The sequence below is a fragment of the Varanus komodoensis genome, unplaced genomic scaffold (genome assembly GCF_004798865.1).
Source record: "Varanus komodoensis strain SLA01 unplaced genomic scaffold, ASM479886v1 scaffold15, whole genome shotgun sequence".
Taxonomy (NCBI): domain Eukaryota; kingdom Metazoa; phylum Chordata; class Lepidosauria; order Squamata; family Varanidae; genus Varanus; species Varanus komodoensis.
This window is the reverse complement of record NW_025335440.1, coordinates 15,155,478-15,172,497: the sequence shown is the minus strand read 5'-3', so window position 1 is coordinate 15,172,497 and position 17,020 is coordinate 15,155,478. Positions and strand designations below refer to the sequence as shown.

Here is a 17,020-nt window from a genome sequence, read left to right as displayed (position 1 = left end):
AAAAGGAGCAGTGCTGCTCACCTGATCCCCCCCCCCCCGCTGTCCCCTGAAAGCATGCCCAAGAGAAGACCCTTCTGCACCCAAGCAGGAGGGGCAAGAATCAGCTGGGTGGCATGGCTCAGATGATCCCCCACCCACCCTTCTTCCTCACTTCCACTTATAAGACAGGCATACCCAGTCCAGAGCCTTTCTTGCTAACCGCAGTAGCAAGGGGGGGGGGCACTCACTTCCCCTCTCTTGCAAGTGAGAAGTAGAATAGGGGGCTGATTTTTGCAACTCCTGCTAATGTGCATGGAGGCTTCCTCTCCGCCCCACGTGACAGTCTTGCAAAATGGCAGCTGTCAGTGGTTCTTTTGGGCTAGTCAACTGCTCCTGCCAAGCACCCCATCATGTTCTGGCCTTCATAACATGATGGGTTATTTCCCCCATGTTTGGATGACACAAAAAGTCCTAATGGCAGAGAGGATCCATATTTCTGTTCATGGTTTCTAAAGATTTAATGTACCATGAAATATCATGACAGGGTTTGGACATGACAGAAGACCAAAAATATTTTAAAAACCATTGTGGCTTGTCATGTCATGTGAATCTGTCCTACTCTCTATGTGATGAGTGTTCAGGGAAAAGTCCAGCTTTTAAACAGTGATGCTGTTTAGAGGAAGATTTCCAATTTAAAAAGTAGCCTCTTGATTTAAATGCTCATCCTGCAGGTAACCTGTTGACATGTAGTAAGTGCCATCTCATTTGTATAGTAATTTAATTCCACTGAAGTTGCTGAGACAGATGTTTATGTATATTTTAGGGTATTCTTTGTTGTCCAGAAATAAAGTCCAAATCCTGTGACCCCTAGACAGCATCTAGACAATCATAATATTGTTCAGATTCCCATTAACAGAGGATTGAAAATCATTCTGAGCCCAGAACTAGGGATCTGAAAAGAATCACACCAGCTATTTTTCTGAGGTTGCAAAACGCCAGAGAAAAGGTTTAGTGGGTATTCTGCGGGGGGGGGGGGGCAGGGAGAGGAGGAGAGCAGGCAGTGCCTCAGTTCCTTCCTTCCCCCTTCAAAGCACTGCAGGTAGACAGCAGAATCAGCAGCAGCATCAGAAGTACAGAGGCAACATTTGCCTCTATGCTTTTTTTTATCCTACATAGGATGCCCATATTCCTCCAAGTTCAAAGTGCTTCAGGCATCCCTGCAGGATGGCAACCCATTTAAAATACCTTTAAAGTGCTTTTCTTGTCATGTAAGCAATAGGATAGTTATAGTCAGTTAGCACAAACATTTAACAATTGCTACTCAATTACAAGACTAAATACAGCCAGTGGTAATTGAAACCTGTTGTGGAAACGCTCTATGAAAAATTATGCACCTTTGCTCATGCATCCAGACACTAAAATAAGCATTACAGCTGCTACAACACTTAGTCACGAATCCTTACGGGCATGAATGAATGACCTAGTTGTTATGATCCTTCTTACACTTCCTTTCTCCTCTTCCAAGAAAATCTACAATAACAATGTCAGGAGATAGGTCTGACAAAGTCCACATATTCAACCTGTATTAAAACATTTCCTCTAACTGCAATTCTGTAAAAGCATAAGAAAAGCCATGTTGGATCAGAACAGTGGTCTACCCAGTCCAGCATTCCATTCCCAAGGTTGCAAACCAGCTGCCCACATGAAGCCTCAAGCAGGGTGGGTACAAAAGTTTCCCCTGCCCAAAATTTCTCAGCAAACCACCTCCGATAACAGAGGAAGCACATAACCACCAGGGCTAGTAGCCACTGATTACCTTATCTCTCTGTTCAGAAATTCATAGCAATTCAGCCCAATTCAGGATTTCAGTGGGAGTTAGACTGCAGTCAGTATACATAGGACTAAAACCTTAAGGCATGATCCTATTAGGCAGAAAAAATCCCATAATATTGCTGGATGGGGAATACTGGGACTTCAGAATTTTGCCTAAATATGCATACCCTTAATATCTGCAAATTTGAGAGCAGCAGAGCATACCCTTCCCACAAATGGGAACCATGCTTTCTAAGGATTTGGTCAAAGGGACCTTGTCTGGGTTTGTTCTACCTGACAGATCACTATTAAGAACATAAGAAAAGCCAAGCTGAATCAGACCAAAGGTCCAGCTAGTCCAGCTTTCTGAAGACACCATGGCAAACCAGCTGCCTTCAGGATTCCTCACGCAGGATGGATGCAAGACCTCCACCTACCCAAGCTCCTCAGCAACTAGTGTATGCAGGCATGGCACCCCTTGTAAAGGAGGTAACATACAGCCAGTAATTCTAGTAGACACTGATAGCCTCTTCTTCCCTATTCTGTCCAATCCCCTTTTAATGTCGTCCAGATTGGTGCCCATTACAACTTCTCATGGCAGCAAATTCCATAGTTCAACTATACATAGCATGAAGAACTTCCTCTTGTCGGTCCTAAACCTTCCCTTAATCAGCTTCATGGGGTGACCCTTGGTTCAAGTGTTACAGGAGAGGGAGAAAAATGTCTTCCTCTCCATTTTTTACACTCAAAACACAATTTCAAACACTTTTATCACATCTCCCTTTGTTTTTTCTAACCTGAACAGTCCCAGTTACTGTTAGAGGCTGCTCCAGCCCCCTGTTCATTTTTGTTGTCCTTCTCTGTATTTTTTCCAATTCAGTAATGTTCCTTTTCAGGTAAGGCAATCAGAACCGGACATAATACAATACAGTAAGTGTGGACACAGCAAGGGTATGTACAAGGGGAGTACGATCTTGGCAGTTCTATTTTGTATTCTGTTCCTAATTGTGCCTAGCATGGAGTTTGCCGTTTTGACAGCACCTGTGCACTGGGCCAACATTTTCATCAAGCTGTACACAACTACCCCAAGATTCCTTTCTTGCTCAGTCACTGCTAGCTCAGATCCCATCAGTGTATACTTGTGTAATTGAGCTTTCTTGGTCCTGCATGCGTAACTTGTTATTTATGTTGAACTGCATTTGCCATTTTGATATCTATTTTCCCTGTCTGGTGAGAGCCTTTTACAGCTCTTCAGAATCTTGTATGGTTTTGACCATTCTAAATAGTTGTGTTATCAGCTGTTACCAGCAAACTTGGCCACTCCACTACTCATACCTAATCCCAGATCATTTATGAATAGGTTGAAAAGAATTGATCCTAATACAGAACCCTGTGGGACTCCACCGGCCATGTGTCTCTATTGGGATGTCGCCTTTTATTCCCACTCTTCATCTCCTGTTAACTAATTAGCAATCCATAAGAGGACTCCCCCCTACACACACAAATGCACTTTTATTCCATGACTATTTAGATTTTTCAGGAGCCTTTGGTGAGGGACTTTGTTGAAAGCCTTTTGGAAGTCCAAGTAAAGTGTCTATTGGGTCACCCCATCTACATGCTTATCAACACTTTCAAAGAACTACAATAGGCTAGTGAGACAAGACTTTCCCCTGCAGAAACCATGCTGACTATTCCTCACCATGGCTTGTCCCTCTGTGTGTATACTGAGTCTATCTTCGATGCTTTCAATCAATGATGCAGTTTACTCAGAAGCTAACTGGTCTGTAATTTCCCAGACTCTCTCTGGATCCCTCTCTAAAAATTGGTTTTACATTGGCCATTCTCCAATCCTATGGTACAAGGGCTGTTTAAAGAGACACTAAATATTTTGGTAAGATAAGCAATTTAATGTTTTAGATATTTAAAGACTCTAGGATGGATACTGTCTGAACTTGGGTAACTTGCTGACTTTCAGATTCTCAATAAGGTTTACTTCTTCCTTTGTCACTGCTATCTGCTTTAATTCCTCAGAGTCACTTCCAGACTACATAAACTCAGGGACTGATATGCTGCACATCCTCCACTGTGAATACATTCAGCTTCTCTGCAGTCTCCTCATCCCTCCTTAGTTTACCTTTAATTCCATTACTGTCCAATGGTCGAACTGCTTCTTCAGCTGCTTTCCTACTTTTGATATAGAGAACTTCAATGTTCTTATTAGCAAGATGCTCCTCAAACTGTTTCCTTGCTTCTCTCTGCTTGCATCCCCCTTGTGGTACTTTCTATTTTTTTCATTTGGGCAAAACTTCCATTTCTTGAAGGAAGCTTTTCTTCTCCCTAACAGCTTCTTAACCAAGGTTAACCAAGCTGGTGATTTCCTGGACTTTGTACTTCCTTTCCTCATTTGTAGTATGCATGTTATCTCTGCATCTATTTTAGTGTTTCCGAGTAATCGCTAAGCACTGTGAGGCAAGTTGATCTTCCCCTCCTCAGCTTTTGCTTAACCAGTTCCCTTAATTTTGGCAAGTTTGGGTTGCTTCCCAACACAAGGAAAGCCAGCTCCGACGAGGCCTACTGCAGCGCCCGTGGAGCGACTATTCTCCATTAGGGGGTGGGGGTAGATTAACAGCATTTTTTTCTTGAGCGGGCCCCAAATAGGGCTCTTCGAAGTCGTCCTTCCTACGGAACACGAGAGGAGGCCAATCTTCCCGTAGCGGCGTCCGCAATTGGAACGAGACCTCCAAAGATGGGAGGGGAAGGACTCGACCACCCGCTCCTAGAAATGTTTGCGACTTCGCCCTCCCTCCTTTTCCCCTCTTTCTCGCGCTCCCTCAAGAAAGGGGAGTGACGTCGCTGCCTCCCGGTCACGTGCCGCGCTATACGTCACGCCGCGCCCCACGCGCCAGCCCCACCGCCGGCCAATCACGCATCGGCGTAGAAGCTTGTCGGCCTATCCTCAGTAGCCTCTTGCTTTCGCCTAATGAAAAGGAGGCGGCGGCAAAGTGTGAAGATGCTGATGGGGAATTGAAGACGAACCTTCAGGCGCGGGCCAATATCTTCCGCCGCCAGAGGCGGGACTTCCGCCCTGAGCCGGAAGCGGGGCTCGTGGGTCTCCCTGGCGCTCTCTCCCTCATATGCGAGCGAATTGTTCCTGCTGCTTCTTGGCGTCGAGACGTTCCGGGGCCCGGACTCACCGCCGCCGCCGCCGCCGCCGCCTCCCGGCTCTCCGCGCCCTTCCCCTCCTTTCCCGCTTGCCGTTTCTTCCTTCTCCCCGCCGCCGCCACCGCCACTCCTCCCTCGCCTGGGCCCCGCTGCCGCCTCTTCCTCCCCCCGCCCCGCTCCGCTTTTGCTCTCTCACCCCCTTCCTGGGATTCGGCGGCGGCGGCGGCGGCGGCAGAGCAGAAGGAAGGCGGCGGCGACCAAGAGGTGGAGCAGCAGGCGCGGAGGATCCCTTCGGCTCTCGAGCGAGATTCCTCCCGGCCCGCCGGGGCCTTGCTGGCTGTTGGTTGACAGGTGAGTGAGGCCCGGTTCAGTTTCGCCGCCGCCGCTTCCTCCTGCTTTCTCGCCGCCGTCCCCGCCCCGAGTCGCCGCCATTTTCTCACCCGAGGCCGCTCATGGGGGGCGCCCGGTCGGCCGGGGCGGGGCTGGCAGCTGTAGCGAGCTGGTCCCTGGTTTGGCCTCCTTCTGCCGGGAGCTCCGCACTGCGTCTCCCCGGTGGCCCTGTCGGGGAGGGAAGCGTGGGGACTGCCGAGCCTGAGTTTCACGTGTTCCGTCGTCTCCTCTTTCCTTCCCCATCACCACTGTCACTCTCGGTAAAGGGGCGGGCGGGGGGAAGTCGTTTAGCAGCTCCGAGGCTAAGCGAAAGGGATGAAGGAGGTAGACCCCCGTCGCGGTGCCCTTGCTGTCGGCCTCGCGCCCCTCCCCGCCCCCTCGCCCAAAAACAGCCGAGGCTCGTTCGCACTTCTTTCTCTTTCTTTTTCTCACCGCCACCCGGCTTCTTGATGCGCATCCTTAAATAAAGTTAAGCTCTAAAGCAGAAATTGCTCAGATAAGTTGTTCGCATTCATGCCTCCTACAGTCGCACTCGGTCTAAAGATTTGTTAAAGAGGAAAGACTTGCCTCACTTTCTTAATCGTTTTTAAGCAAACTTAAAGCTGATGGGGACTTTAATCTGACAGTATCTATTAGCTGGAAGTGTGTAGTTGTTATAGCAGATTGCTTTAATGTATGTATATGAACTTCATTGTTTAGCTTTCCCTTGCCTTCAGTGTATTTGAAAACTTGATGTGACAGATCTTTGTGCTTTGTCCATTGGCTCATACAAACACCAGCTTAGAGTGTTTGCTTCTGAACTCCAAAAACTAAGAACAACTTCATAAAGGAGGTAGAATATCTGTGCCATAGTGATTTACCAGGAAAGGATACTTGTGGGCCCTCTGTGTAATGAAGTGGGTGATGTTTTTTGTCTACATGTATTCCAGGGTTGTCATCCAGACTTGAATAAAACATGTTTTGTAACACCACATTTGATGATACTCCATACTTGTCTGTTCCTGTTAACTTTTATCACTGTATGTGCAACCTGTTCACATTTATGCAGCTGAAGCTACCATTCGTACATACAATTTCTATAATAATGCAGCTTTTTGATAACCACTCTAAATAGGTTTCCTATTAGTTTCCCCAGTTTCATTTCTTGTTCAGGCTTCCTGAGTTAGCCAGTTGATTTTATCAGTTTATTTATATTTATTTATATTGTGATTTATATCCTGCCTTTTTCCTACAAAGGACACAAGGCAGCTTACATCATTCTCCTCCTCCATCTTACCCCCACAACAACAACCCTGTGAGGTAGGTTGGGCTGAGAGTCTGTGACTGGCCCAAAGTCACCCAGTTGGCTCCATGGCCGAGCGGGGACTAGAACCCAGATCCTCTGAGTCCCAGCCCCATGCTCTTAACCACTACACCATCTTAATTTTTAAAACCAAACTCTGGATTTAAGGTAGTATGCCAGTGGCCTTCTGTTGGCAATAGCAGAATCACTGAATCAATATACAGATATCTAACCAACAGATTATTTTTTCCACCAAGTTGGGAGTCTGGCTGTGTTTATGGATTTACTAATAGATTAATTTGTTAAAATTCTTATTTTTTGGAAGCTCAATATATGAGCCATGGGTATGAGAGTATCAGTATGCTGGATGAGGCCCATAGAGAGCAAGCTAGATGGTTTACTTTTAGGTAAAGGTCCTCTGGTTCAGCTTTCACCAGTAAAAAGCTCCATCAGCCTTCTTTTTCCAGTAAAGCTGCTAGTGTATAAGTTCTCTGTGGAAAAGATGGAGATGAAGACTGAAGTCTATATAGGATATGTATGTGTCTTGGACTGCTTTTGCTCACCTTCATGAAAAGGCCTTTGGTTCACATTTTGTCTTAAGTGTGTTAATAGAAATTCATGTCACGTCCTTCTATTATATTACATTTATATCCCCCTTTTTTCTTCTTGTGGGAATCTAGAGTGGTACCCAGTCCAACATTCACAACAACCACACCATGCTAATAGCTCACTTCTTTCACTCTTGGCTCATATTTGATATTTTCTCCAAACTTCTCCATTGAATTTATTGACTTTCTGAGTATCTTTGCCAAGAAAATACATAGAATTTTAGGTAGCAGAAAATCGGGTAATTTTTCTTAAAACCTCTTTAAAGTCATGTGGGACTTGATATTGGACATTGGGCACTGACTTATATTTCTCAGCAGTGAACACCTAACCATTTTTTGTGTTATATATACAACCTCATATATAAAAAGATTAAACTAAGGAGTTGGATCCCCTTTATTATATGTCTTCTATATATAATCATAGTTAGTTCTTCATACTGTTTGTTTTATTTGATACAGTTGTATTTGTTCTGGGTGATAGCCGCTTTGGTCTTCCTTTTGGAGGGGAAAGGGTTATACAAAGAGATGGTGGTGATGCAGTTAGCATGGTCAGTGGTAAGGGATTAAGGGACTTGTATCTGGAGGGAACCAGGTTGCCTACTGTTGCATTGAATGATTCTATTTATCTTCAGGGTGCCCCAAGATATACTTCATTGATTTGGCTGCTGGGAGTGGTTATAGTTGGTCACATTCTATATAGTGATTTCCTGTTTGCTTTGTCTTCTACTGTCACTATCTGACTAAATTTGAATTCTGTCAATATGAAATGGTGTATGTTCATGAAAATTAATCATCGCTATTGGTTTCAGTAGTGCTTTTTGTTTGGTGCATCTATAAACACAATGTATAGTCTGTTAGTTTGTCTGCCACTGTGTGTCTGCTTGTAGTTCAGTCACTGCACATGTCAAAGGATTGAATTGGCATGATTTTACAAACTTTTAGCCAAATAATCTAAGTAGCTCTAGGTTAGACAGAGTTATTGCACCTGTCTAATCAAAGATTAGTAAGGTGTCTTGGTTATATCCATGTTTATATAGGGTAGAAAGTGGAGAAATACATAGTTAATGCTTATTTAGTATTGTACAACAGCAGTGGCTTGGGCCTGGATTTCAGAATCCTTAATTCAAGACCTGCCTCTACTATAGCATCTTTTGCCAGAGGTCACTTCAACATCCTGTTTCCTATTTGTAGAGTAGGAAACCAAAAACATGCTTGCTCTCACAACAACGCTTAAGAGACATATCAAATCATTGAAAACATACAGCATTTATATATTACCTTCTATGCTTACCATTTGTATGGAGTTATATATTAAAATTCCCCTTTTCTCATTTTTATTTCTCAAGATAGTTGCTAAGAAGGAGATTTAAGATTCTCTCTGAACTGACAATACGGAACTGTAGCCTTGAAGCATTAAAAAGGCTATATGTCTATAGCCTATATGTCCAGGTGCAAATGGCCATGCTGAACAGAATATCAGTTTTTATATGATCAAGAGACTAAGCATATTCATTTTTAATAGAAATATTCAGAGACTAGAAGTATTTTATACTTGCAGTGCTGCCTAGAGACTGAAAACTGCACTTGCAACACTGCTATATGTAAAAATCCCTATAGTCTTTTTCTCCGGTTGAGGGATACTATTAGTTACTGTCGTGTGAATTAGTCCCCCTGCACCCGGAATCATTAATTCTGAGCTACCAGAGAGGTATGTCTTGAGGTGCAAAACATTAAGTCAGTTCTTGGTGGGTGGCACTAAACTAAGGGATGTAGCCTAATATTTATTTTAGAATAATTGCTGCTTTTGCTAGTGTTTCTGCAATTAAACTTTTGGTTAATAATACTGTTAAAAAGCAATAATATTTTATGGTGCTGACTCAAAGTTATTACAGATCATATGATTGTAAATAGCTTCTTAGACCTTGATGCCAAATTACAGCTGGGATACAGATTATTTGGGATGTATGGCAGAAGATAAACTAATGAATAATTCCTGCTTTGATGCTGCTGAACCATTAATTGCATTCAGTGAAGTCTAAACAACTGAGATTGTATTCTTATTTCTATACTTTTCCTGGAAGTCTGATTTTGTGTAGCTGAATCAGAAGCACTGTGGGTTACTTCCTATTTAAGTGGATGAGATCAACTACATCCCCTTTCTCTGTAGTTTGCCTAAACTGGGCAATAGTAGTTCTAACAGAAGCCATCCTTTTTAAGGCAGTAATAGTATGTTTGCTTCAGGCTGTATTAAAAATGGCAAGGAAATAAAAGGATTCTATTAGCATTTTAGGGAGAAAATTCTACAGGGGTCCCTAGCTTAGCGCATGTGGCGTCTTGGCACCTATGGAGACTTGCAACAGTGCATATAAAACTCACAATTCCTCAAAAATTTCTTAATTTCAAAAACTTGAGACCAATTAGAACACCAGAGCATTGATCAGATGTTCTCCAGGCAGCAAGAGAAGAAAGGAGGTGCATCCTGCCTCTAGACAGTCTTCTTCCACCCACACAGATTTTCCCCTTTGTTCTCTGTTCTCTCTGTCCTCAGTCTCTATCATCGCTGTTTCTCTCCCCCAGCCCCTTTCTTCCTTATTTCTTTCCCTTCTGCAACTTTAGCTACCCTAGCATGTAACTCTCCTCTTTCTTTCCCACACAACTGTTTGCCTCACTGTTTCACTCTCCCTCCCAGCCTCTAGCCTTAGCATTTCTGTCCCAGCAGTTCTTTCGCCTAGCCAGGCCTTCACTAGCCACATTTTCCATGTGAGCTATGTCCAAATGTTTCTGTGGATCCGGAAAATTTGGAAACCCCTGGTTTCTAGCAAAACCTGGTAAATAAGAAAATCTTTTTCTAGGTCTCAAAAAAATAAGCATTGTGAAATCGCAAACTAAACATAAATAAGCAGTACTGTTATCAAATATCGTCTAGACTCCAAGGTGCTTCTGGAGCTCACTCAATTCTCTGTTCTACTAATACAGTGGAATTTTGATTCACATCCCATATTAAAAATGTGTTTTCAAGCTTCCATGTAGCATTTTGTGTATGCTTTGTGATAATTGTAGAAAAAATCCATAGCACTTTGGGGTTCATGTAAGTACTCTAATTAGTCTTTGAAACCTTGGTGTTTTAGCTTGTAGTTTAAAAATGGAACCTTTGTCAATTAGATTGCTGCAGTTTCACCCTTTGTTAGCCTTTCTGTGTAAATAAAAGCATTGGGTCATAACGTTTAAATCAATTGATTCCAGAAGCATTCCTTGCACTCCAAGATGAAATCCAAAGTCACAAGGTAGGAAGTATAGGGCAGAAAAATAGCATGAGGATCTTTTGTTCTTATTTGCTTTTTGTAATTACGTGCTTGCACAGAATGGCTAAGTATATATGAGTTAGGTTGACCTAAAATGGCAGGCAAGCCATCACGTTTCAGAAAAAATGCTGACATTCTGCTTTGTTATGTGTGACACTGAAGCAAATAGCATAAAGGTATATGTCACACAAACAATTATTAAGAGTAGTAAGCTAAGAGCCAGAAATACCTGATAGAGGAAGCTGACTTTAGACATCAAGCTTCCAAGGAATGTGTAATTGAGAGTACCTAGGTGTTGCCCCATCTAAAACTTAGTTTAGCTTCTAACTTTAAGTTAGTTGAGTGCATAATACGTGGAATATTGTTTTCCAAACTTAAAGTACTTCTGGAGGAAGTCTTTCTGCAAAAGATCTAATAGCAATAACTTGTATGTTAAATTATAAATGTCTGTCTGTTTTGCTGGCTGCTCTTCAGAATAGTCTAGGGAAGTTGACACAAGCTAGCAGTTTTGTTTTCTTCATATGAGCAAAAAGGTGAACTGAACATTGAGATTTGAACTGGTCGAATAAAAACAGTGTTATGCATGAACATATGAGAAGTCTATTAGAAAAGGGGAGCATTTTGGCAATGTTCCAAGAAATAATTGCTTTACAGTAAGATTCTTATTTTACTATCTTAAAAACAACCTAATTAAAGTAGGTGAAAATAGACTTATTGAAAGTTTATGAATTTACCTATTATCTGGCTTTAATAGGTATAACTTATTTTTAAAATGTTAGATACTGTCTTGGCTATTTCAAATTGAATGAATTAAAATTATTTATTGTACATTTTAGATGAATCTTAGGGCATTCCCACAACCTCCTTAAAGTGATGCTCCAGTTCATTTCCATGTTCAATCAGCAGGACATCCTTGCGAATTTTAGTAATGCATCTTTTCAAAATTGGTATTTGTGTAGTCTGACTGTAGCAGGTGGAGGCTGCATGTTGCTCTCCAGGTATTTTGGGTAGTAACTTCCATCAGTTGCTGCCAGCATGGCCAATGGTAAGTGGTTCTGCGAATTTTGGGCCAAGGCAGATGGAGGCCACTAGGTTGCCTACCCTTGTGCCATAGTATGGTTTTGCTACTGTAAAATGCTACTCTACCAAATAGAACTTCTGGCCTGGTAACATCATGCCTTGTGCTTGGAGAAACCTGGAGGACAAGCTTCATGGCCAAGTGGAAGAAAGTATGGCAGGTTTTCAGAAATACATTATCATTCTGAGCGGTAGATTCCCTATTTGAATAGGTTACCGGTATTTCACAGATTATTAATTTCTGATAGCACACAATACATCTGGCAGGTGTCTGTAACACTTTTCTGACCATTTGTTTTTCTTGCTGTTGTCCAGCTTCTCTTTGATGTGTTTTCTTAACATCAGTTAGCAAAGTGAACCTCTCAGCACTTTTTGACAGCACTTTTGCCATATGTAAAAAGAAGCAGCAATTTCCTTATTGGCAAAACTGTTCAAAACCTGACTTGAGTCAGGTTGCCGGTGTAGTGAGCTTATGACTTTGTATCATAAACGCCTACATGAAGATCACTGGTGAAATACTCTGATGAATCACCTTTGTGCCAAATCTTTTAGTTTCCATCTCTCATTTGATTGAAATAGCATGTTCTAGGAATTTCCAGAGCCTGTCACTCCAGATGCTTAATAACTGGTTGAGTCGTGATACAAAAGATTGTTGCTTCATAAATTGAGTGTTGTTGCCACCTCTGTTAAATTTAGCAGCAAGGGCAGGGTTTTCCTTGCTAATAAAATGTATAAAGCTTATGATTTCCTCGGTCAAATAAGCTATTGCCTAGCTAAACCCACAGCATTTGTAGTGAATGATGGACCCTGCATAGAGACCCTTTTGGTAACTTGAAGGCATATAGAGTAGTGGTATAGTCCATATGCAGAAACTCCATTCAGATATTTATATAGCTAACTGTGGCTGCTGGCTGGCCTGAAACAATTTGTTTTCTTAATCAAGCAGCCTCACAATATTGTTACTAGGTTAAATTGCATTGGAAGAAGAAGATACTGAAATATAACAGGACAAGTTGTGTTTTTATAAAAAGCATACCTGCTTCCTTTAGGGATGGAAAAAAAATCCTAGTTTGGGTGGAGGGGGGTTAGTAAGAGTGATTTACAACATTATGTGGGATGGCTCGCTGCTTTTTCCTGGAAATACTTTTCTGCCTTATTTTAGTACAGTAATTTTAAAATTGTCCTTCAAATTCCTTTTTAAATAGAATGTTATGGTTTGGCCTGGGGTACTATTTTATTTGCAATATGGCATTTTAACTTCCTTCCCTTTATGGTTAAATTGCAGGGAAATAGACAACCATTAGTAAGTGTTAAGTGAACACAATGGCAAGCAGCTACTATGGGAAGCCAGCCATTTATATCCCACTGTGCATTTGTGCAAATTATACAACACAGGTACTAATGTGTGGTCCACAGTTACTGGTAGTTGTTCCCAGTTCCTTAGATAGCAGAGTTCTTCTTTTAGGAGACTCCTACCAGAAGTATACCCTATTATATACTTATCTATATACCAGAAGTATACCTGCCTTACAGGGTGGTTGCTGTTGGCATAAGATTGGGAAAAAGAGGAGGAGGAGAATGATGTAAGGCACCTTGAGATCCTTGAAAGGAAAAGAGTCAGGATTGAAATATAATAAATGAATAAATGGCACACACAGTACTATGCAAGTGTGCACTACTCTTTAGCAGGATTCAAGTCTCTTAGGATTCATTCCAGTTTCAAAGCTTAAGAAAGCTGAAAACAGCTGAATTTTTCTTCTGCCATGATGTACCTTCAGAGTACATCTCCATTCATGCTATTTTAATATATTACATTGTTCTTTTTATGCATTTTAGATATGATTTTAAGTAAAATGTACAATTATAGTTGTACAACTGTACTTTGATCTTTTAACAAAACTGTAAAGTTTCTTTACAATTATCTAATGCCCACACTATAGTTACACCCCTGTGTAACTATAGTTTTTTATTAACCTTTTAAAAATAGGCTAGAAAAGTCATTTGGTGGTGGTGGTGGGGAGCCGTAAGGATGCAGAAGACTTACTATTTTCCGCCAAGGAAAAGTTTCTGGATATTTAGCAAAAGATCAAAATACTTGTGCCCTAGTATGGGCTTACATTTCTGCAGTTCCAGTTCTCATAATAACATAAGTCAAGCCCATTACTCCTAACAGTGTGAGTTTCTGGGAAATTCTGAATTGCAGAATTTTCAGTGCAAATTACTTTCATTTCATAGGAAAAACTTCAGTTTATATTGGAAAATATTCTGCTGCCCTGCAGAAATCTAGCTTGTATTTTACTTGTATTTAGTAAACAAAGCTAAAATAATATTCATTATTTTTGCCCTAGTATACAGTACAACCCTAAAATATTTTAGGAGAAAACCAAACTTAATATGATATAAATGTTACTAAGATCTTTTGATTGGAATACTTGTTAAAATATTAAAGACAATAGTATGTACTACTTTCATGCTGTTTAAATTTAAGAGATGAGAACAACTGAAAGTTGTTGAAATGTTAATTTGAGCAGCCCAAAGAAAAGTGCATATATGCTGTCAATCATTCATTTCTTTTGAGAGAATCCAGCTTTATTTGCTAAAGTTATTGAAGTACCTTCAGTTTTACTTGTCATTATTAACAAGCTCCATTCCCCTTGGATATGCTTGTATTTCAGTGATATATCTTTCTGTCTCACATACATACTTGTATGTAGTAATCATCTGCAACTGCCAAGTTTAAGATTGTATTTATACTTGGCATATATTTATTTTTACAAATGAAGTTATTAAAAGTATGTTTTCACAAAAAAGTAAATCGTATAAAAATTCTCCCTATTGCTGATTAACAAACCCATGTGTGGAGTGCACACTTCATATTGTGATCCACTAAACTTAAATTAAATTTCCCATCAGTAAGTTCCCTCATCACCCCTGTTGACTAGAACTTGCTGCCTGGTAGTGATGGTGAGTCAGAGTCTCTTGATTTATTGCAAATGGCTAGCTCTTGAAAAATGGCAGAAGGGGATTGAGGCCGAGATCGACTGGCATGCTAAGTTCAGTGTGGATAGAATTCTTCCCAAGTGTGCAGCCAGTACTTTGATGCCAGAAGGCTTTTGTTTTGTTAGATATTAAATTTGAAGATAACTGCAAGTTGATTTGGCAGTGCTTGTGATCATTGCCTTTAGAAGAAATTCTCATCTTTTAATTTACCCTTTCCGGGCCCTGAAGTGTGAATTGTAACTAGCTGTTTGCATTTGCTGTGGCAGCTAAGGAGGAAAGCAATCCTGGAAATGTCTGGGTTCAGCTGTCTGAAGGTACTCCAGTACTTAAATAATGAAGTTTGGGAAGCAGAAGGGTGCAACATGCTACTCATTTAAAGAAAAGCACTTTACGAATGTAACACATGCTCTCTCTGCATCCCGTTATTATGGGCACATGTTCTTAGGCTGATCTCTGGCAGTAAAAGCAAGTTCTGATCTGGTTCAGCAAACCCTAGTTCAAAATAGGGGAGGGAGGAATACTGAAGAGAGATTGATATTGTTGACCTGCACAGTTATTGTTGTAATCTGATTCCAGTCTGAGTTGTGTGTGTTTGTGGTCAATCACAATGTGAAGAGACACCAGCAGTGAAACTGTAACCACCTTTTTTTCTTTTTCCTTTTTGTTACTTCAGAGTTTCATTAGCATTTTAAAAAAGCAATGTCTACAAATATTCATTTCCATTTTTGTCCTTTTTGAAAAAATGTTGCTGCTTATTCTACTGATCGCTTGCAGAGCTGTGGTTTAAACTAGTTTTGCAGTGGAACTCTGTGGATATTTACTCAAAACAAGTTCTGTGTTTAGTGGAACCTGGTCCTTAATAAACGTGTTTTGGTATAGTCATCATAAGATCTGAGACCAGATAATTTTTTTGGAAGTAGTTTTTCAATCTGTACATATATTCATAGGCAGACCAAGAAAACTTCTTATAAGCTAGTAACTGGTGAAGCTATTTTGCAGGACTGAATTATACTCCTGGGTTCCTCATGTAAAGACAGGATAAGGTACATTGTAAGATTAGGAATGGCTGGTGTTAGGCAACTAAGAGGTACATGTGAACATGAAGAGTGAACTGGTTTATGTTTTGTTCATACCGTATTAAGATGGGCATGCAAATTTGTCAGGTGAAAGCATTAACATTTTTACAGGTTCTCCTATTGAAAGTGTTCTGGCAATGGAAGCATTGTCTAATGGTTTGAAAGAGATGTTAATGTGAGGCCCAGCCTGGATCTGTGTATTTAAAAACTATGCCCAGTCACAAATGCACAATTTTTAGGAAAGGTAATTGAGAATGTTGTGCTGAGGCAACGGCAGGTATTCTTATTTAAAACCAATGATGTAGATTCATTTCAATTTAGGTTCATACCTGGTTTTGAGGCTGAATTAATCTGGGTTCACCTGTTGAATGTCCTTGTTCCTCTTCTTCAATCTTTGTTGTTTTTAATACCACTTATCATTGACTTTATGGCTCCTTTCAGACCTTACAGTCTCCAAAGGTAGTTTTGAGGGAATGTATCAGGACCTTCTGGCACTTGTGTTTTGGGATGCCATGGTGCACTATTTTATTTCTAGTGCTATTCTGCATTTTTATTGAGGGATTTGGAGCTTTATATTTGTATTAGATTTATATCCTGCCTTTTTCTTACAAAGAACTCAAAGTGGCGTACATCATTCTCCTCCTCAGATGGCACCCATTTCTGTTTGTGTGTAACGTCTGAATAGGTGAGACCATGCAAACACTAGAGAGATGCTTGAATGTAGTGGTACATTGAATAAGGACCAGCAAATTGAGAATTAATTGAAAAATGGAAGCAGTGTGAGTGTGTGGGTATGTCACAGGTTTGGGAAACCTGTTCCTCATGGCTTTGTACCATCTGAAGAACTGGGTGTGTTGTTTGGGATTCTCCTGGATTCATCCTTATCTCTTGAGGCTCAGTGGATCTCGATAGCCTTCAACTGGTTGCTTAGCTGTAGTAATTCATGTATTGGTAACCGCAAGACTGGATTTTTATAGTGAGCTCTACATGGGCCTTGGGCCTTGTCTGGAAGTTCAGCTGGTATAGGATGCAGGAGTTAGGATGCTAATTGGGCACTTTTTCTGGCAGAAGGATGCACCTTTGCTAAAAAGAACCATGCTTTCTGTCAGTAAGATACTCAAATTTCAAGCATTGTTGTTTAAAGTATAGAGCCCTAAACATCATGGGACTACATTTATGTCCTTGCCCAGCTTCCTTTGATGCACTTACCTAGTCTCCGCAATTATCAGAGGTGCATGTCTGAGGGTACTACATGCTCCTTTAGAGCTTTTAGTGTTGCAGCACCCACTCTCTGGAATGCTTTGCCAAGTATCATGAGACAAGTCCCTACAG

General features: G+C 41.1%; 1 protein-coding gene across 3 annotated transcripts in view; it reads left to right on the top strand.

Annotated features, from left to right (window-relative positions):
• The first annotated feature begins 4,882 nt into the window (after nucleotides 1-4,882).
• The window catches only part of LARP4B (La ribonucleoprotein 4B), a 64,391-nt gene continuing 52,253 nt past the window's right edge, over nucleotides 4,883-17,020 (top strand). For 2 of the 3 annotated variants that reach the window (XM_044424785.1, XM_044424786.1), the window contains exon 1: nucleotides 4,884-5,304. The gene's annotated coding sequence lies outside the window, so the exon portion shown is untranslated. Of the gene's footprint in view, nucleotides 5,305-17,020 lie in introns of all 3 variants that reach the window. The other variant, XM_044424784.1, reaches the window with a different exon arrangement.